General features: G+C 37.0%; 1 long non-coding RNA gene and 2 other non-coding genes across 3 annotated transcripts in view; 1 reads left to right on the top strand and 2 right to left on the bottom strand.

The window, feature by feature from the left end:
- Positions 1 to 22,823, top strand: part of LOC134658847 (uncharacterized) — a 367,332-nt gene that overhangs the window by 150,631 nt on the left and 193,878 nt on the right. The gene's annotated exons all lie outside the window — the stretch shown is intronic.
- Positions 12,323 to 12,395, bottom strand: Trnad-auc (transfer RNA aspartic acid (anticodon AUC)). Its single transcript has one exon. It is a non-coding gene; the product is annotated as a tRNA-Asp (tRNA).
- On the bottom strand, positions 12,623 to 12,695 carry Trnad-auc (transfer RNA aspartic acid (anticodon AUC)). The gene has a single exon. It is a non-coding gene; the product is annotated as a tRNA-Asp (tRNA).

Raw genomic sequence — 22,823 nt, 5'->3', positions numbered from 1 at the left:
TTTGATATTTATCAATCGCTTTTCGGTTAAGGAAAACATCGCGAGGAAACCGGCGGGCTAGTTCAAATAAGCCCTTTTTCCCCTCTGGATTAGAAGGTCAAATGGCAGGAGGATGATTATATAATATAAAATAATACAAATATTTATCTATTCTGCTTCAATGATATTATATAACCATAGATAGGTTATTCTCATACTTGAGGAGCACAAAAATACTTCCATGTTTATTTCTGTGCCTACGAAAAAATCTGTTATTTTTGATTAATTTTCTCATTCCATCCATCTTTGTCACACTCGTTGTTAAACATAAGGTCGTCTCTTTCTCTTTCGATGTGCGGGAGCTCGTTAGCACGTGCACATTTCTCGCTTGTCCAGCCGCGACTTAAGGCAACTTGTCACAAGGTAAGCGCTTCAATTTTGGAACGCCTATAACCTATCTTGAGTTATAAATCATTGTTCTGCTTCAAACTGTTTATACGACAACGGTTTCACTCACTTGAATTTTTAGTCGCTATTGGCGACATGTTTCGGGCCCTTCGGGGGTCCTTCCTCAGGCTCGAGTGCTTGCGGCGACTGCCCGCCTCGTCGCTCGTTGCGCGCGCGCTGACAGGGCCGGGGCGGGGGGCGCGGTGCACTCCGCATCAAACATTCAAGTGAGTGAAACCGTTGTCGTATAAACAGTTTAACATATGTCTCACGAAAGTTTAATATCAATTCTGCTTCAATTGCAATTGAATTTGCTCATAGCTTTCGGGGTTAGTACAAGCCTTTGTCTTTTAGAGGTAGAATCAAGACAAGGTCTATAGGTACTTGTAATAAACTGTTGGCTTTTGTTCAAGAATGCGAGAAATTCCTTCCTACAATTCTAATCCGGAACTGTTTTAGTTGGTCTGCCTTAATTAAAATCTTGGCAAACGCCCAGTGTGAAATCTATCACCACATAGGTAAAATCAGCAGCATTAGTAACCAACCGGGTGAGGTGTTGAAACTGATCTGAACGCAACATTAATTATATTTTGACTTACTAAATAGACAGATGTTTTATTTTTCTTTTTATGTTTTTTTTTTGAGTGAATTGCAAAAAAATTTACATAGTTAAGCACCTGCATAAGCATGCATGCATAGTTAAGCATAGTTAATATATTTAATACACCTGTAATTAGTCTAAAGTTAATTGATTCCATTGTATTACGACAGTTAAGCTATTTCTATTTAAGTTAGATGCATGAAAGTGTTTAAGCGTATGCTATAGACTTATATGTGTACTAATTATAATTAAGTACAATACAATACAATTTACATAGTTAATTTTCGTAACACAAGTGAATCAATTAAGTTAAGACTAATCACAGCTTCTTAACTGCGCTTAGTTACGTACAATCTTTTTGCAATTCACTCTTTTGTCTGTTACATTTCGTGATTATTTCTAACATGATGGTCTCATCGGAAGACCATCGCTGGAAGTCGTCAGCAACATGCCGAGATGAGGCCGTTTCGTGACACTTTATTCTCACTATATTCTTTTTATGTATGTCTACTGACTGCTGTGTGTTTACGAATAAAATTATATTCTATTTAAAATCACCACCTCATACAAACACTTTGATTTTAGATTGTCGGTGACAATGTAAACTTTTTGCTTCTTCTTAAGAGACACTAAATGTAGAAGCTGAAATTTAATAAACCTACTTCGACTTTGACTTGGAGCTCAAAGGAGATTAAATTAGAGATTCGTTCTACTGCACAACTGTTTGCAACTGCAATGCTTTGTATGGTTGCCCTGCTTTAAACTAGCGTAGAATTGAATTCAGCAGCGAGAAGCAGCTATGCATACACTAACGGCTTGATTCGAACTTTAAGATACGTCAAACATTTGCTAAAGATACGATATGGGTCGGATATGTCAGTGTCAAAAGTGACGTTTCTTCAAAGAAAACGTAACAAAATGCCGTACTAAGACACTAAATTTTATGCTTCAACCACTTCAACTAGAGTTTGTGCGGAAAGAGAAGAGTCGTGGAATGTATTGGGCCCCATACATTCCACGAATCTCCTCTTTCCGCACAAAGTCTACAAGTTCGTCACTGATCAAGGGATCACTGGTCCCATATTCCTAACAATTGTTTGTAATTCTATATCAAACTTATAGTGGTCCGCTGAGCGAAGTGGTCAGGTGCGCCGTGAATAACACTCTTATTCGTTTCCCTTTGCCCTGCGCTGTAAGGATTGACGAGGCGAAAAGTGAGCGTAGGAAATGTTTATGTATGTATTTTCTTTAACGGATCTGAAGCAAGCTTCAAATGAACACGAGCATGCAAATGCGTTCAGAAGACTTAGGGCCCGATTCGGATTTTGAAATAGACATCTGTTAGATATATTTTAGACATCGCCAAGATACGATAACGATGTTTAAGATCTAACTTGTCAAATTTGACATTTGCGCAATTCTGGACATTTGAACGATTTCCACAAGATATGGCTTAGAGATCTAATTCACATCTAATATATATCTAACTCTATCTAACGTAAAAGTGACATTGGTTGCTCGAATTGCGCTGCAAAAGAGAACTAGTTGAAATCTAAACTATAACGTATCTAGAATGGATCTAGTACGTGTCGTCTCTTGTGAATATCTTGAAGTTCGAATACGGCAGTTAGATAGTTCCGGGTGGTTCCGGTTTGAGCAGATAATTTGTGGTTCTGTTGGTTTAGAGCCCAAGGTCTTTTGATCCCTGGTATTTGTGAGGGTGTTCAAAAACATTCGACAAATTTAATTGATAACTATAAGTCTACCGTTTAACTGAGGCGGATCCGGTTTCACGAAGTTATTATAGTCAACTGCGAACCAGTTGAAGACCCGGCGGTATGGACCTGATTTTTAATGTAATTTAAGTATACAGGGATATATAGCTTTTTAGGGTTCCGTAGCCAAATGGCAAAAAACGGAACCCTTATAGATTCGTCATGTCTGTCTGCCTGTCCGTCTGTCCGCCGTATGTCACAGTCACTTTTCTCCGAAACTATAAGAACTATACTGTTGAAACTTGGTAAGTAGATGTATTCTGTGAACCGCATTAAGATTTTCACACAAAAATAGAAAAAAAAAAACAATAAATTTTTGGGGTTCCCCATACTTAGAACTGAAACTCAAAATTTTTTTTTCTTCAGACCCATACGTGTGGGGTATCTATGGATAGGTCTTTAAAAATGATATTGAGGTTTCTAATATCATTTTTTTCTAAACTGAATAGTTTGCGCGAGAGACACTTCCAAAGTGGTAAAATGTGTGTCGTCCCCCCCCCCCCTGTAACTTCTAAAATAACAGAATGATAAAACTAAAAAAAATATATGATGTACATTACCATGTAAACTTCCACCGAAAATTGGTTTGAACGAGATCTAGTAAGTAGTTTTTTTTTAATACGTCATAAATCGCCTAAATACGGAACCCTTCATGGGCGAGTCCGACTCGCACTTGGCCGCTTTTTCTAAATTATGTCACTATTAATTCATACGAACCGTGTAGGTTATAACTGTTATAAGTAAAATAATTTGTTTAAAGGCAAGGTTTAGGACATGTACTTTTAAAATATCGGCGTTTATTATTTAACATTATTCTTAACAGTTAAAAATATTTTATTTGATTGATTTAATAGCCGATTCAAATATGTTTACACAATTTTCAATCATGGCTGAATGCCGACTAGATAATAATATGTGCCTTCGATGCCTAAGTAATATGGCGGATGAATTTTTGGAATATCACTGTATTTAATAATTAATTAGCTTAATTTTTTTCCTTCGCAAGTGTGATGAAAACATTCTGTGTGACTCCGCGGGTAAGAATATTGTAAACTCGAGTCTTTAATTCACTCCCGCCTGCAGCGGTCGTGAATTAGACCTCGTTTACGAAACTTCTATTACCCCTCTCGTTGCACAATGTACTATTCTCTTTCCACATTGGTACTTGACATGTTAGAATAGAAGTATACTAACTCACATTTATAGACGGGTCTAACGCGAATCACATACCTTTATTTACCGACGTTTCGACACAGGTTTCACTGGTCATGGTATATAGAAGTATACTATTTTGAAATAATGGTATCCCTAGGTCGTTATTTTGAATAACAAAATGATGAATTATGATGATTCCACCTTTTACCTATAAGTACGTACTTACAACACTTTTTCTTGAATGTATCAAAAATAATCTTTTTTGAAGTATCGTCAGTCGTAGTTAATCCGCCTATACGAGAAAAGCCGGAAAGCCGAAATTATTAAGCAAAGTTGCATGAAGGCCAATAACGAAGTGGCCCCGATAATACTTGAGTAATCTCTTTGTTTGTTCCTCAGTTTATGAGAAGGTCAGTGGTGCTCAACGTCTGTTAATAATTAAGCAAAATACAATATAAACTCCGAAAGAAGTATTCACATTAAATATTAAGATTATACGAGTATACTTAATTTTCGGAATTAGCCGCAATACTTTAAATCTGATGTGCAGGCGAATGCACTATTACATGGGCTAAGCTGAATTCCTTAATGCGGTTAACGGGATCGATTTTTAGAGTTACTTAGGTTAGGACTGGATGATTATAGTATTTTATGCAACCGTTGTTTAAGAGGGGTCAAAAAAAGCGAGTGGCGTGAGTAACAATTTGAGGCGAAGCCGAATAAAGACCCATAAACATTTTTCTTTCTTTTTTTTAATTTTTTTTTTGTTTTTCGTGTTTTTTAAATATTACTTGGGTGTTTCAAAGGGGAACGAAAATTTGATTATTTTTGCGCTACGACGCACGGTTTAGGAGATACAGCCCTATAAAGATGAAAACTGATGATGATGATGATGATTAACCAAAACATGTCTATGGTTCACTCATCTGTCAGAAATGACAATTAAAATTAGGTTGGCAACAATGTATTCCATACAATATTTTTTAAGTGGTGATTACACGAAGTATCGTAAAAGTGCCAAAAAGATAGTGCGTGTATGCACAAACACTTTTTTGGGGAATAGACTAAAGACTTGTCTTGATAACTATAAGAGAGGGGTTTAAAGGTGTGTGCACAACCTTTTAAATGACAAATAAAAGTACGGGAGTAGAAAAAATATATAACGTTTCGGTAATCGTCGTCGTCGTATATTCTACTTGGATTTTCCGAATCGGCTCAGCCCATGGGAATTCAGCTTATAGAGAATATCCATAGGTATATATTATTTTTTTAATATTTTTTTTTTCGGATTAACAAGCACTGGGAAATTCCGAATCACAGGGTATTACGGAGTTATCAGCTTACAAATAGTTTGTAAGACATTGTTGTTTAGACAGTGACTTCATTGATTTATCGTTTCGTTCTCTTGAGATTTTTTTCTCACTGTACTTAGTCAATATACTCCTTTAACTATTGGTAGTATGGGTGACTAATAGTAGTGAGAAAATTCAACCTAAACCTATTTCCTACAAATAATAACAAATATAGCCCAAGCCCTCTCTACAATATATAAACAAATAAATAAATAAAATGGTGCTAAATAGGGTGTTCCGTGTAGGGTACAGCTTTTCCCATTTGCATAATTTAGTAAAGCCACTTACTTGGTTTTACATTTGATCCTACGAGTATTTAAATTGTAATCTTAAGAAAAAATATTTGGTATAATAATTTAAACGGGTTATATCGCGTAATTATATTGCCCCATATGGGGGTCCTCCTACAATTTAGGAGTGAATTAAATCTTCTCGGGTCAGAGGTGTGGGGTTAGAGCCGGCGTAGCTTTATCTTTACTCGAAAATAGTTGTAATGTAGAACTAGCCTTATGAACCAATTTTGCATGTATAACTGGCCTTAAAATTTATAGTTTATGATGGTTCATTATTTTGTAAGTCAGTAGTTTTGCATAGTATAGTTTTTTCCTCAGTCACCCTTTGACCACGAACGCTGTAAATGGTTCTAAACGTCGGGATATACCTAGTATAAATTCAATATATGCGATATCCGTTAATCCGTTTAATAGTTTTATTTCATGAGACACTATCGCGGTAACCGAAAACAATATTAATTGAATGGCATTTCAAACTATTTTGTGAAATGTTTTTGTGATTAAAACATATTTTGTAGTTAAAATATTTATTATCTTCTCTGGTATATTTTAATTAATATTTTTTTTACATGTCATTATTTATTTAATTTGGAATTTTAATTTAAATAGGTTATTTAATGAGATGAAATAATATATTTTCCAAAGGACTATAATTTATTCATTGACTAATCTAATCTAATCTCTCAGACCGAATTATATTGTTTCTTTGTAAATAAATTCGAGCGTATAGGAAATATTCCAAGTTTGGGAAACGCTTTCGAGTGCCGAATTAGCAAATTCAATGTTTAACTTGTAGACGATTTTATGGGTGTAATCCTTGCGCTGGTTCGTTGCAGTAAATGTAGGTACCTAATACAGAAGATGTAATTTTATTCAATCTCGTTACGTTACGTTAGGAAGTACCTACCTAATAAATAATATCATTATTTATTATTAAACGGAAATGAACCATTTTGTTCTTAACTAATAAAATATTCTACAATACAGTAGAATCTACTTACAATCTGATTGGAACATTTGTTTTGAAATAATTATGTATTTATGTATATTTATACATATATGCGGTTATCCACGTTAGATGATATGCTTATAGTCTTTTATCATGTTTCTACGACTGAACTCAACCATTTTGTATAAAATTTGTATAAATAAAAAATAAAAATTTGGGACTCTTTTTTCTCCTATTAAAATCAAAAGAGCTCGTGATTCTGAGCACGATTAATGAAAAAATTTTCGGTTTGGTTTTCGGGCTATAATTAATTAAATCTTTTGTTAGTAAAATAAAATAATATATATTATATAATATCATGAGAAACGAACACGTAACGCAACACATAATAATCTTATGTTATGTCTGTGTCTACAACCATATATGTACAGTCGACGTCAAAGATATATTTACAACTGAAAGTTACAAAAAAATCTTTACATTAAAATAAGTTGCCATGTAATGTGACAAGTACTTGTTTACGTGATATATTACAGTTTTATATTTTCACACAATATGCCCAAAATATGTTTACACTATTTAATCCATGTAGTTTGCCCCTTTTTCTGACGTATGTTCATTTACATGACAAGTTACAGAATAATATTTACACCCAATGTATCAAACGTGATACACGTCAAGAGCAACATTTCTGTTTTTACGTTTCATGATGCATAAAAACTTTTACGCATTCTGCTACAAAAACATATTTACACAATTCACCTGTTTATTTACTAATTTTTTTATAATTCACCTATTTCATTCTGGCCTACTTTTTATTTATGAAACCTCCTTGATATAATTTTCTTTACCTTCTTACTTATTTTTATTAATTCATATTAAGAATATTCATATTAGCTTTTGCGTTTGACATGGCGCCGAAAAGGGTTAACTTATAATTCTTCAGTATCTATGCATTTACAAAATAACCGGCCAAGGGCGAGTCGGATTCGTCCATTAAGGGTTCTGTACAATTGGCAAAAAATCACGTTTGTTGTATGGGAGCTCCACTTAAATATTTATTATATTCTGATTTTAGTATTTGTTATTAAACTTAACGGCACAGAAATACATCATCTGAAAGTTTTAACTATTTGTGAGATAGATGCAGTCTGGTGACAGACAGACAGACGAACGGACAGTAGAGGTTTAGTAATTGGGTCAGTTTTAACCTTTGGGTACGAAACCCTGAAAATCAAAAATACTGAAAATGGTTTAAATGTAAACATCGGAATTACATACTCGACATAGCATTGACGTCATCTAAACGAACGAGACAAACAGACCATTTGACAGTATGGTACTCTTTTCGACGATTGTCATTATTTGAAATTAGAATGCAGCTTTCAAATGTTTGTAAAGATATTTATTTAGCAGGAGGTATAAAACTGTTTATGTATGGTTGATTGTAAATATTACATTAGATCTTTACATGCAATTTAATTTGGTACATTAAGAGTAAATATTATTCTGTAACTTGTCATGTAAACGAACATACGTCATAAAAAGGGGCAAACTACACGGATTAAATAGTGTAAACATATTTTGGGCACATTGTGTGAAAATATAAAACTGTAATATATCACGTAAACAAGTACTTGTCACATTACATGGCAACTTATTTTAATGTAAAGATTTTTTTGTAACTTTCAATTGTAAATATATCTTTGACGTCGACTGTACATAGGTGTTGATGTCCGATCATGCTATTTAATAATACGTCGTAGATACCACGAGCGTGGCGTTATTAAATGACGTTTCTTCGTATATAGTTTATATGAAATAAAATCGTGTAATGCTACAATGAAAGCCAATTTAACCGCACCAAGAAACTTTGCTCAATAAAGTGTTCCTTAAACTAACAGTTGAAACTGAAGCGCGTTCAATTTCCCTTGTAATTAATGAGTCCGGCCTTTTTCCCTCGCCCGGGATGATAGACCGACTACTATTTATATTCGGAGGACGAGATGGGAGTTAAATAACTGGAAAAGGCAAACTGAGCTTAACTTTTAAAACGTGTTTTCGTTTGTTGTGCATCTTTATTAACCATGCGACGTGTCCCATTTCTAAGCGACGTGTATCATATATGTAAGTATCTAATACGATTATTTTTTAAACCATATTCAGCCGACACTTTTCACCATAGTTTTGAAGCAAAAAAGACCAGCTTTAAGTTAATCTCTTATTTAATGATACATAGGTAGAGTTTCCTATCTTCACCTGGGTTTTGACACTTTTCCTAAAAAATCTCTCAAATTTGAAAGCATTTTAATCCGTTAAGGCGAAAAAACGTTTTTTAGTGTTCCTAACTATCAGTATTCACAATTGAAACTTTGAATTTCATTGGTTAAGTTGGTAAAAAATGGCCTCAAAGGCAATAGGCGATGTTTGGGTATTTTTCCCAATCTTCGCCTACGGCATGCTTTACCGCTAATAATACACTTTTCTGTGACTAACACATGTTAAGTCGTATCTATTTGGAATGTGCTACTATACTATGAACCTTAATTACACCAGACTAGCCATATTTTAAAAAAACGGTGTAGTAGGCGAAGTTTGGTAACAGTCTGAAGTTGGTTTTATACATTTTCTATAACGAAGCTAGGGCTGCCAAAAATTAACCAACATGCCAAATAAAGGGGAGTAATGGTTTATAAGTAAAAAAATTATAATTTTTAACAAAAATATTTAATATTTAAACCTGGCTCGCTGAGCAACTTCTGTTGCTGACTGTACAAAAATATTTAAATTTGGAAACAAGTAATGCCATCCACCACCAATAGGGTATTTGACTACTAGTCAAATCAGTTTCTTTTTTCGAACTGTCAAAACGATTTTGCTACTATGGGGTTTATTATGTAACATTAGCATGTGACGTCACAATCAAGTTACCTATTGTTTATAGTTTTATACCGGTTTTAAAATATAAATTGTGTCTAAAAAATAACTGCTGTCTACGTTTCTCTATTAACCTTATGATGCTTTATTTCATGCATGGTGTAAAATAATTTATTTGAAATACTTACAGTCAAATACCCTATTAATGTGGTAAAACAAATTTGACAACCCTAGGGGTAGGCGAAATTTGGCAACAAGATGGACGCAAAGTACCTTCACCAATGTTTTATCCAATTGTGACTTCTAAACGTAAGCTAGCCATTAAATAATAGTTTCATATGAAAAAGAAATAGTTATAGTATATAATCATGTAAAGAGTTTAACATTACCTGGTCTGTATCACTGTTAAAAACATGTACATGTTTTTAACATGTTTTCGTACATGTTTTGTGAACGTCACGAATAAAAATCTTTTATCTTTTATCTTTATCTTTAAAAACCGAAGTTCAAACACTGGCTTAAAAAAACGTGTGGTCGGCGTCGCGAAAAAACCTCACTGAACGTAAACTGTGTGAAGTTAGCCGCAGATTGTTCGAAGAATGTTGACACCCGTAAAAAATACTTTGTATTTAGTAGTTTTATGTAAGGCTTACATTAGAAACATTTTGTTAATGGCAACTTTTGTCAAAGTAGGCGAAAATAGGGAGCCCAGGCAAAGATACGAAACTCTACGGTACCTACTCGTACGTTACCTACCCTAAAAATGTTATACACTAGAATACTAGTGATAATAATCAGTCCGAAACCGTTCCAGAAATGAGCGCATGTAAACCCATAGTTCTAATTCTAACCGTTAGAGAAATGGGCCCCGGTGCTAAAAGGTGAGAGAGCGATATAATTATTACCTTATTGTGATATAATTATTACCAACAGGCAACAACGCTAAACTGTCGTGAATTTATTAAAATTCATTGAAAATTTTCTATATTCTGTAGTCCAGGGATGTTGCGGATGCAGATTTTTTGACATCCGCGGATGCGGATGCGGATGCGGATATTTAAAGGCTCACATCCGCGGATGCGGATGCGGATGCGGATGTCAAGATTAGGTACTTAGAAAACGTCAAATATTATATTTTTAGTATTTTTTAATTAAAAAAAACGAAACGTTTAGTATTTGAGCAAGAATATAGGTGCATTATATTTAATAAACAGTAACTTCGCCGACTTTTCTGGATCTAGACGATTGTGTTATAGGTAATGACAAAATTACCTAGCACTTACGCCGCCGCTAAGACGTTCCTGTACCGACTTGTTCGACATCCGTATCCGCATAAGCTCCGCATCGATTTTATGCGGATGCGGATGCGGATATTGAAAATAATGCGGAAGTTCCTCGGTTGCGGATGCGGATGCGGATGTTCGCAACATCCCTGTTCTCTACCAAAAAGCTTAATTTTAATAAAAAATATTTAAAAGATACATCCTTTTGGACAAGAATAAGCGCAGTGCTTTGTATTCGCGTCGCCGACCACGCTTAATTATAAGAACAAACAATTTACCTCCATCTACGAACATGGCACTCCATTTATCACGGGCCCGAGCATAAACATTCGGTAAACAATGCGGAGAAAAGCATGCCAGGAGCTGTAAGTATTCGACTTTATTTTTATGACAGCTCAAGATATATGTGGTCACAGGTGGTTAAACGTATTCTTGTTAGGTACAGTGGGCCAAGAAAGTGGTCTACCAGTTTTAACAAAAGTTTCTGCGAGATCTAACGATCGCTAAGGTTGACTTTTCTAACGGAGTTTAAAGTAAATCGACCTTTTTGTCTCATGACGTTCAAACGAACCTCAACCGTAGGGTGGTAGACCACTTTCTTGGCCCACTGTACAAAAATAATAAGCTTAGATACCTACCTATAGGGCCATTTCCTTCAACGCCTGGCTTATGGCCAGGTATTGTTAAAAAAAATATGCGAGATAAATATATGTCGCATGGTGACGACAGTGGCGCCGCACGCGATAAATTTAAGAACTTGTAGCTACGTCGGCGCCAGCGTTTACTGATTTTGTAACTAGTAACGCCGTCTATTGGCAGTTTTCGGAAACGTCAAGCATTTTTGCTTGGGTGCGGTCGGCGCAGAACTAGTAACGGTTAGTTGGCTAACTTCAAGGTAAACAAAAAGTGACAGTTACCAACCTGAAGACAGAAGTTGGTCGGAAAAAGGAAGCATGGCCGCCATTCTGGATCGTGCCTTCAATTGTGACGGATGTTAAACTAGTTCTGCGACGAACACACCACGTTTCCAACTTAAATTATTTTAAATCGATCTGTATCGAAGTAATCGTTTAACTTTTTGTTTTTATTGTGATTGTGATTTGAAAATACACGTTTGAACATCACGTATTGCATCTTATTTCGTGATTACAATCATGCACGAACCTACTGACGACGATACCCCAAGCCAGGATCCGACATATATATTATACATATTTCTTATTATATAATTATTCAACCTTCCAAGTATTTGCGAGGATAAAAAAATGTTTTTCATATATTCCAACATTTTCAACTGAGTGCTGGATCTCGGAGGTACAACGAGGTGTCATAATGATTTTCTTAAGGCCCCGTTGGTTTCGGTTCTTCTCTCACTCTCACTGAGCATTATAAGCGTGAGCGAGACGGTTGTGCGTGGCCAGGATCACGGATATTATAATTTTTTTGATTATTATATTTTATACATTTTAACAAAAAGTGAATGAGGTCGATCAAAAATTAAATTTCGAGTTTTTTAAATCAATTTTTATATTAATTTTAATTTTTAACAAGCAGAAACGTCTGCGAACGATGCTATTAAGCTTAGAATAAATTTAAAAGTGGAAAAATTACTGTCTTGGGTGAGACTTGAACTCACGGCCTCTGGATCGATACTCCAGCGCTCTGCCATCTGAGCCACCAAGACCTCATCCATAGCCAGCATATCTTTCCACCATATTATGGGTCAAGGGGACCGTAGCGACATCTACCGTAAGAGTGTTACACTTCTTAAACGGCTACCGGAGTTCCAAGTTATATTGGAAATTCACCAGTTACGATGTGCTACCCATACTAATTTTAATTTTTAACAAGCAGAAACGTCTGCGAACGATGCTATTAAGCTTAGAATAAATTTAAAAGTGGAAAAATTACTGTCTTGGGTGAGACTTGAACTCACGGCCTCTGGATCGATACTCCAGCGCTCTGCCATCTGAGCCACCAAGACCTCATCCATAGCCAGCAAATCTTTCCACCATATTATGGGTCAAGGGGACCGTAGCGACATCTACCGTAAGAGTGTTACACTTCTTAAACGGCTACCGGAGTTCCAAGTTATATTGGAAATTCACCAGTTACGATGTGCTACCCATACTAATTTTAATTTTTAACAAGCAGAAACGTCTGCGAACGATGATTCCACTAGGTACAGCCAGGGTTCAGCATCAGCTCTATCTTGGCTACTGCTCTTCTAAGTGCTCATCAAGACGTGTCAGATGACCAAAACAGCGTGTGCCTACGTTGCACCAAACCTGAGTTCCACTAGGTACAGCCAGCCCAGCCAGGGTTCAGCATCAGCTCTATCTTGGGTACTAATCTCCTAAGTTCTCATCAAGACGAGTCGGATGACCAAAACAGCGTGTGTCTACGTTGCACCAGACCTGAGTTCCAAATAAGCACAGCCAGGGTTCAGCATCCGCTCTATCTTGGGTACTGCTCTCCCAAGTGCTCATCAATACGCGTCAGATGACCAAAACAGCGTGTGTCCATGTTGCACCAAACATGAGTTCCACTAGGTACTGTCAGGGTTCAGCATCAGCTATCTTAGGTACTTAACTGGTCTACCCAGTGATCACATGACGAGTTGGATGTCCAAAACAGCGTGTGTCTATATATGTTGCAGTTACATACAAGTTGCAGTCGTCGTCGGCCCTAAGTCACTGAAGTTTGTATTAATATGATCTAAACTTTATTTATAATTTTAGCAGTTCAGACGTGAATAAGGCCAATGGCCCAGACGGTATACCTGCACGTGTATTAAAGTAGTGTGCGCCTGAGTTGTCTCCTGTACTGACACGCCTGTACCGCCTCTCTCTCCAAACTAGAACGGTGCCGAAATCCTGGAAGCTTGCAAACGTGCAGCCAGTACCCAAGATGGGTAGTCGTGCTGATCCCTGCAATTACCGACTAATCGCCATTACCTCCATGCTCTGTAAAGTCATGGAAAGTGTACATAATGGCAAGTTGCCGACATGCCTCGAAGAAAAAGATCTGTTCAGTGACCGTCAATATGGCTTTCGCCGGGGCCGGTCTACTTTAGCGTATGTCATGCACTGCTGCGGCGAGGCCATCGAGAGGAACGGTGAAGCGCTCGCTGTTTCACTGGACATCTCGAAGGCCTTTGACAGGGTTTGGCACGCAAGTCTCCTTAGCAAGATTCCGGCATACGGCATCCCTGCTGACTTTTGTAGCTGGCTATCTGACTTCTTGAGTGAACGGTCGATCAGAGTAGTCATTGATGGCTGCTCTTCGGACCTCATGGCCATTGACGCCGGTGTTCCTCAGGGGTCTGTTCTCTCCGCAACCCTTTTCTTGCTCCACATTAACGACATGCTGCAACCCAGCATTGTAGGTTATGACGACAGTGCGGTTGTTGAGAGTTATATATAATTGGCTAGTTCAGGAGACAATATAATTGGCTAGTTCAGGGGACAGCAGGGACGATATACGTTCACAGAGAGAGACCATGGTTGAGCGGATGAACCTGACCCTTAGTCTCGTTTCCCAGTGGGGGGACGACAATCTGGTCGCGTTCAATGCCTCCAAGGTGTGCAGACGTGTCTGTTTTCCGCAAAACGGTCCATTCGACCTGACTCCTTATTTCCGAGGTGCATCTGTCTGTACCTATTACCGACAGCCTGGAACTCCTTGGCGTGGAGTTGAGTTCAGTCCTCAACTTCGGCACCTTCATTGAGTCTAAAGCACAGACTGCGGCCAGAAAGCTGGGCGTCCTAAATAAGGTGAAGCGATACTTCACACCTGGACAGCTTTTAACACTTTACAAAGCTCAAGTCCGATCGTGTGTGGAGTATTGCAGCCACCTGTGTGTACTTGGTAGATATTCCACCAATTCGCACGAAGCGCTTTGCTTCCTCTTTTCTTATGCGCAGTCTATATTTCCGAGCTCATATAACCCGGCAACCTTCAAATCAAGGGTGAACACTTGAACAGGCACCTTTTGGGCAGGCTCGTTACATCATAGGCCACGTCTTCGCCTCGGCTAGTCTGTGGCCATGAGTAAGCCCATTTATAATTTAAAAAAAAAATACGTAAGACAATTTTTGGCAGTTTTTGACCCCCTCCCGCCCCTATGTAAGAAATAATAAGAATAAGCTAACCCCCTTCCCCTCCCGCCCCCTATATTACCATATATTACGTAAGAATCTAAAGGAAAAAATGAGTAGGTACACGTTTGGTTATTAAAAAAAATATATGAATGTTTATTTGTACGTAGGTACGTTTGTACAGGACAAAGGTACTTGAGCTCGTTTAAGCTAACTCTGCACCGTGTTTGATAGCACAGAGTGTAGAAGTATTATTATTATTTTAAACGTTATAATTTCATAGAGATTAAAAAAATCGCATCTTTGTGATCTTACTTACGTAAGAACTATGAAAACCCCCTCCCTCCCCCAAGTAAGAAAAAGAATGAAAAAATAAGATATGTTCGACCCCCCTTCACCTCAAAATCGTCTTATATAATAAATGAATGACGCCAAAACTGTTTCTCGAACTGAAAATACCCGATTTAAGTTTGCTAACACAACATGACTGATCAGTTCATCAGCGTCACAAAACATACGAGTGAATTGACCTCCGCATTCTAGTAGGTATTCACAGAAACTTAATTGCTAAATTGGGAATCAAACCAAGCGAAGCGAGGTGGGTCTGAATCCAAAATGTTAACCCACTTTTGTATTCATCGTTGTTAATGGCGTAAGCGCCATCGACATTATTGAAATTGTAAACACCACCAAAGATATCGTTGTTTGAGTACCCACAACAAACCTTCTTGAGCTTTTCTTGGGCTTAGTCAATTTGTATAAAAATGTTCAATATTTATTTATTTATTTACTACTAACGCCATCTGTTAGAGAAATAAATAATTAACATTAGCACGAATGTTAATTCATTATTTTGCCAACAGATGGCGCTAGTAGTAATACAAAGTTTTATTACATTATTATTATTTTTTAGGTTTATAAAATGATATTTTTATGTTTGATAACACATCTAGACATGAATTTAACTTACAATGTTAAATCTCAAACCTAACAGTGCAGTAGTTTTTCCATAAAGTGTACCACAAGAATGCATAGTTTGTCGAATAGTGATAGGGCTCGCTTCGCTCGCCCTAATAAGAGAATGATAAAACTAATAAAAATATATGATGTACATTACCATGCAAACTTCCACCGAAAATTGGTTTGAACGAGATCTAGTAAGTAGTTTTTTTTTTAATACGTCATAAATCCCCTAAATACGGAACCCTTCATGTGCGAGTCTGACTCGCACTTGGCCGCTTTTTTATAAGGTAGGTCCAACCAAACCAACCCAACAGCAATACAGGCCGTGCCAGTATAATATACGCTACTAGGATAAAGTGTCCTGTGTTAGACATATATTATGTCCAGGTTGTACACAGGAATTTGTCGATTTAGTCATGTTTATGCATCACGTAAGAACACTATTCTCAAGCTGTAGATATTTTGTATGCTTTCAATGCAAATTCCGTCCACAACCGAGCTGCGGGCACACAGACAAACACATAAATGCTTTCAACGGGACTCGTAATTGCGGAGACCGCAAGCCGGTGTAACATCTTGTTTGCAGCTTGTACTGTCTGCTCAGAATTTCTGAATATGCAGGGATTTATGTGCTTAGGATGTATGGAAGTTTAATTTTTTGGCACACATTTCGCCACAGGAAATGTCATCAACTCATCACGTTTTGGAGGTCTGTAGTGTGCGCACGTCGAAAAACACTCCAGAAACTCATATATATTCATAAATGAATGCGAAACCGTAATACCCGTCTTAAGTTAAAACGCGCCTTCTTTAGTTAACCTTTTGGACGCCAATGACCGATATATCCGCACCGTAGGTTCAACGCCAAAGACCGATTAATCGGTCCCAGACCACAGAGCTCAATAGACCTACGTGCATATGCATAAAGTTCAATTTCAGTTTTGACACTTTGGTGACGTGGCGTTAGCGTGACAACTTTTGTGTTTGACACGGCGTCGAAAAGGTTAAATTACTTTTCTATGCCTAGTCAAAGGATTTTGTAAGATACCTATCCATTAGTACATTGTGCAATTTGGGGGTAAATAAAATTTTGCTAACGAGGTCTATAGATTCACGATAGCAGCAGGCTGAAATTCTATGATTTAGTATACAGGTACCTATACTATTCATTATGATGGGCCCAAACGGCTAACAAAAACGATGAACTGCTCTAACTTAAAATAGGCGACTCCAAATATTCGTCACTAACATCATAATCAAAAAATTGTCCTCTACGTTTTTAGAGTTCCGTAGCCAAATGGCAAAAAACGGAACCCTTGTGGATTCGTCATGTCTGTCTGTCTGTCTGTCTGTCCGTCTGTCCGTCCATTTTTCACAGCCACTTTTTTCCGAAACTATAAGATATATACTGTTAAAACTTGGTAAGTAGATGTATTCTGTGAACCGCATTAAGATTTTCACACAAAAAAAAACAATAAATTTTGGGGGTTCCCCATACTTAGAACTGAAACTCAAAAAATGTTTTTTCATCAAACCCATACGTGTGGGGTATCTGTGAATAGGTCTTTAAAAATGATATTGAGGTTTCTAATATTATTTATTTCTAAACTGAATAGTTTGCGCGAGAGACACTTCCAAACTGGTAAAATGTCCCCCCCCCCCTGTAACTTCTAAAATAAGAGAATGATAAAACTAAAAAAAATATATGACGTAATACGTTACCATGCAAACTTCCACCGAAAATTGGTTTGAATGAGATCTAGTAAGTAGTTTTTTTTTAATACGTCATAAATCCCCTAAATACGGAACCCTTCATGGGCGAGTCCGACTCGCACTTGGCCGCTTGTTTTTTCAGCTAATGAGCGTGTATTATTGTTCACCCTTTGTAATATTTACACATCCTGTATTTTCGGCCCCTTATCGTTTACTTCAAATTTAATCTCATTTAAGTTACCTAAAGCGCTCGTACGTAAAGCTAAACTAATTCGTGCTCATTAAAATGCCATTTGCTTAATCTTGCTGAGGATGTGTGTCTCAAGTATAAATACGAAGTACAAATACTATTACCCCCTTATTCATAAACGTTTACTAAAGTTGACAAGCCGATAATAATCGTTTGTCCCTTTCCGACGTATTGGTATGATAGAAAGGGACAAACTATTATTATCGGCTTCCTAACTTTAGTAAACGTTTATGAATAAGGGGTTAGAGTTTAAGGGAAACATTCTATTTCTGACCGCAGCTGCACTACCGGTACTGAACGCGTCGCTGTTACTGTCAATTTCCATAGTAATATGAACAGTAGTGCAGCTGCGGTTGGAAATGGACTGTCACCTTAGGGGACATGCGTATAGCAACTGCAGCAGCTAATGCTAACAGTAATCTGTTGCGATATTTTACCACTGCGGCCTTGGCGCGGTCACTGTTTTTTTTCCTTTTCTTTCATAAAATGAATGACAGATTGAACGTTCAAGTCCGCAGCAGTAATGTCGCAACAGCAATGCAGTTGCAGTTGCCATTCGAATTTCACCTTTCAGATTAACAAATACCTCATGTAACTATATTCCGATAAGAAAATAAGTAAGTACCTCAGAACTTCGTTCCTACTTTTATATAGTACTCAATGATAGCCTACTTCTGTAAGTGCGCGTTTTTTTCTTAGTCCAGTCAATATCATGTAGGTATAGGTAAACCTACATTTAATTTTAATTGTGTATTTGCAAAACTTGGCTTTAGCGATTCGTCGCTTTGCCTAACTTAACGGTAAAATGTACAGTAAGAAGCATTTTAAACTTTATTACTTAGGAGGATAGTATTTCGTAGTATAAATACACATGTTAATCATCGACTTGAACTAGATTTATGTTGACTCAAGTACCTTCATAAACTGAAATAGATGTCATATACAGTAGAGTCCGATTAGTACGACTTCGCATATAACAACCAACCACTTATAGCGACGTAAGTATAGGCACTTGTTTGGTTTTAGTATGAGCTACTATGAAAGTACAACCGTTTATTACGACTCCGCTTATAACGACCGATCGCTTTTAACGACGGAAATTGACTCAAAATCCGTCCCTCGAGTCCGGTTACAACGACGAGCGACGTAATTTTTACAAATAAATAGGTAGTTGGTAAGAAGCTTACTCCGTCCCGCGCACCTAACTCCCCTCCCCCTTTTGCCTATACGCAGTAAGATGAAATAGTCATGTGACTTTTCGTAATCTTGCAAACTAAATAAAACCCAATTGCCATTATTCAATCGAGCTTAAACTTCACATACATAATTATTGGACATAAGTTGGGTACAATGCAATATTTTGGCCTACCAAAATAAAACCTACCTAGTACCTTCGAGCTGATCTGATGATGGACACAGAAGATGGCCATAGGAACTGTGTGATAAAACAACGTCAGATCCCTAAGAATTACGATTTTTTATTTTACGGGATTCGAGTAATTTGCGGATGACGTGGGAGTTGACTACGCGTACCTTGAAAAGTGTGGCTTCATCTAAACACACAAGTCTATTTAAGAAAAAGTGTTGTAATACTAACGTAAATAAATATTTTAAAGGAAATGTTTTTTTTCTTTGATTGTCGCATAAGTATTAATAAATACAAAATGACGTAATTATTTTGATTAAAAAATTATATTAAAATTGGCAGTTCGTTTTGTACGACGTCCGGTTAGTACGACGTAATATCAGCGGTCCCTTGGGCGTCGTTATAACCGGACTCTTCTGTATTAAAGAAAGCGGCCAAGTGCGAGTCGGACTCGCCCATGAAGGGTTCCGTATTTAGGCGATTTATGACGTATTAAAAAAAACTACTTGCTAGATCTCGTTCAAACCAATTTTCGGTGGAAGTTTACATGGTAATGTACATCATATATTTTTTTTAGTTTTATCATTCTCTTATTTTAGAAGTTAGGGGGGGGGGGACACACATTTTACCACTTTGGAAGTGTCTCTCGCGCAAACTATTCAGTTTAGAAAAAAATGATATTAGGAACCTCAATATCATTTTTGAAGACCTATCCATAGATACCCCACACGTATGGGTTTGATGAAAAAAAAAAATTTGAGTTTCAGTTCGAAGTATGGGGAACCCCAAAAATTAATTGTTTTTTTTCTATTTTTGTGTGAAAATCTTAATGCGGTTCACAGAATACATCTACTTACCAAGTTTCAACAGTATAGTTCTTATAGTTTCGGAGAAAAGTGGCTGTGACATACGGACGGACAGACAGACGGACAGACAGACGGACAGACAGACGGACAGACAGACGGACAGACAGACAGACATGACGAATCTATAAGAGTTCCGTTTTTTGCCATTTGGCTACGGAACCCTAAAAAGTGACGAAGCCCTCCAGTGGTAAAAGCCAGATAACTTAAAAAAAAAAACAAATCAAAATATTTAATAAAATAATTTGATTTGTTCCCAAAGATATGTCAAGTAACTTCGTCATATTTTTTCAAGTAGGTACCTACAAGTATAAACAATTTACAGATATCTTAATTTGTTAATATCTTTTTGATTAAAAACTGTAATAGTACTGTCTTAATGTGTGAATTTGGGTTCGGCCTCTGCCATCAATCCTAAGCTCACCCGTTCCAGCGGTGAAGCGTATCGCTGAGTATCTCCCTAAGCTATGATTATCAAAACACACTTGTGTTGTCCAATAGCATCTACCAGTCATACAAGACAATGATTAGAAGCCATATTGTACCAGTATACATAATATTCACGTTAGCGTCTCAGAAAAGAAAGACGCGTACCTACCTCGCAACGCAAGAGCATGTGTAAATGTGTAGCACTGCGGCTTACATGTTAATTCTGGTTTGCTGGTTGCTATGCGGAATAAGGTGATATACGAGTAGGTACCTAAGTGTCCCACCGGCCTGCATACACCCTGCTGCGGTCAACGATGTTGTCGAGAACGTCCGTAAAAGGAGCGCCTACCACACTGTTGTATTTATATTGTTTTATATTTTTATAAAGTTATTTATTTAAACGTAATGTTTTCTCTATTTATTATAGCGAGAGTTGGCGGAATGCCAGTGGTGTAGCGATCCATATCAGACGGTAGACCACATTGTTTTTGAGTGTCCCATTACTAAGTTTAGCAGGAAAACGGCAAATCTCAAGATGCTATCGGATGCAGTTGCATACCTCAAGTCCAATTTATATGCTACCAATTTAAGTATAGTACTTACTTACTGTAATATTACGATAAATAAACGAGTAGTCTCCGGGTACTTAGTCTTATAGCATTGTTTGTATATTTAATAACTGATTTGCAAGACCAAGTGATCCCATAAGTGTACCGCGAACAAATTTTTGTCCGGTACATTAAAAATGTAAGCTCATAAGTTAATTTGTATTTAATTTATATATTTTTTAGTTATTTGAACTTTATACCTATATATGCAGTAAATGGGTATGCGCTTTTGCATCTTACAGTACAGTTAGCGGTATCTATGCCAAATGGCATTCTCTATCAGTCTACTTAGTATTTCATTATCTATATTGTACATCCCTATCACTCGTTGAGCGGCCTTAAGGCAGCGGCAGCGATGTTTCGGCCGCGATTCGCTCACCGATGTAATTCAACATGTATAATGTACTTACGTATTAACATAATTTATATACCGCTCGGTATATTGCTAAACCATTACAGATGTTGCTTTCATTTAAATAATTGCACTGCTTTGAAAACATTACTGTTTGCTTACAAATCGTTTTGAATTAATTTTGTAATTATGTAGACGTCAATTCAATATTTTGGCATGAATGGATTTAATGAATACAAAAGTAGATAATCAGTTTCGTTTATCAATATCGTTTATAGTCACGAGTATGTACTTATAACTATTTGAGTGTTCTGTGTTCCATAACCGACGAGTGGTAGGTACTTAGACTACCTATGGACCCAACCTAAGTACACCGAAGTATTAAAAAAAGACATCGCCTGGGTCATGCAACAAGCAACAATAACGCTGCTCCGAAAAGAGATTTATTGCATGGATGCAACTTGTTAGGGTTCCGTAGCCAAATGGCAACAAAACGGAACCCTTATGGATTCGTCATGTCTGTCTGTCTGTCTGTCCGTTTGTATGTCACAGCCACTTTTTTCCGAAACTATAAGAACTATACTGTTGAAACTTGGTAAGTAGATGTATTCTGTGAACCGCATTAAGATTTTCACACAAAAATAGAAAAAAAAAACAATAATTTTGGGGGTTCCCCATACTTAGAACTGAAACTCAAACATTTTTTTTTTTCATCAAACCCATCCGTGTGGGGTATCTAGGGATAGGTCTTCAAAAATGATATTGAGGTTTCTAATATTTATCATTTTTTTCTAAACTGAATAGTTTGCGCGAGAGACACTTCCAAAGTGGTAAAATGTGTCCCCCCCCCCCCACCCCTGTAACTTCTAAAATAAGAGAATGATAAAACTAAAAAAATATATGATGTAGATTACCATACAAACTTCCACCGAAAATTGGTTTGAACGAGATCTAGTAAGTAGTTTTTTTTTAATACGTCATAAATCCCCTAAATACAGTACTCTTCATGGGCGAGTCCGACTCGCACTTGGTCGCTTTTTTAAAACTATTTTACAAATTTTAGTATAATTGTGGAATTACATATTTCGTTATTTGTAAGCGTACCACTAACAGCTAAACTTTATTTAAATCATACTGATGTAGCACGTATATCCGTAACTACTCGTAATCGTATTAGGTACGTAGTATTTACCTTGCGCGCCTTCTGTCTATGCGACCATTGCTTACCTATCTAAAAGCACACAGATTCCATAACGAACACGTTCTATGGTTCTATGCCAAAATAAGTAGGCACATAACTAAATAAGGCCCAACTTGTATGGGAACTACACGCCGACTATGTTGACAGACCAACAAGGTGATCAGCTGCAGTTGAGATAGAATTCGTCCTAAACATTTGCATGATAATAATGCAGCTGTATAATCCACGGCGTAGCATATTCACCGACAATCCTAAAGCGGACACTTT

This window comes from Cydia amplana, chromosome 2, assembly GCF_948474715.1.
Source record: "Cydia amplana chromosome 2, ilCydAmpl1.1, whole genome shotgun sequence".
NCBI classification, from domain to species: domain Eukaryota; kingdom Metazoa; phylum Arthropoda; class Insecta; order Lepidoptera; family Tortricidae; genus Cydia; species Cydia amplana.
Note: the sequence above shows the minus strand (reverse complement) of the source record. Positions and strands in the feature narration are given on the sequence as shown.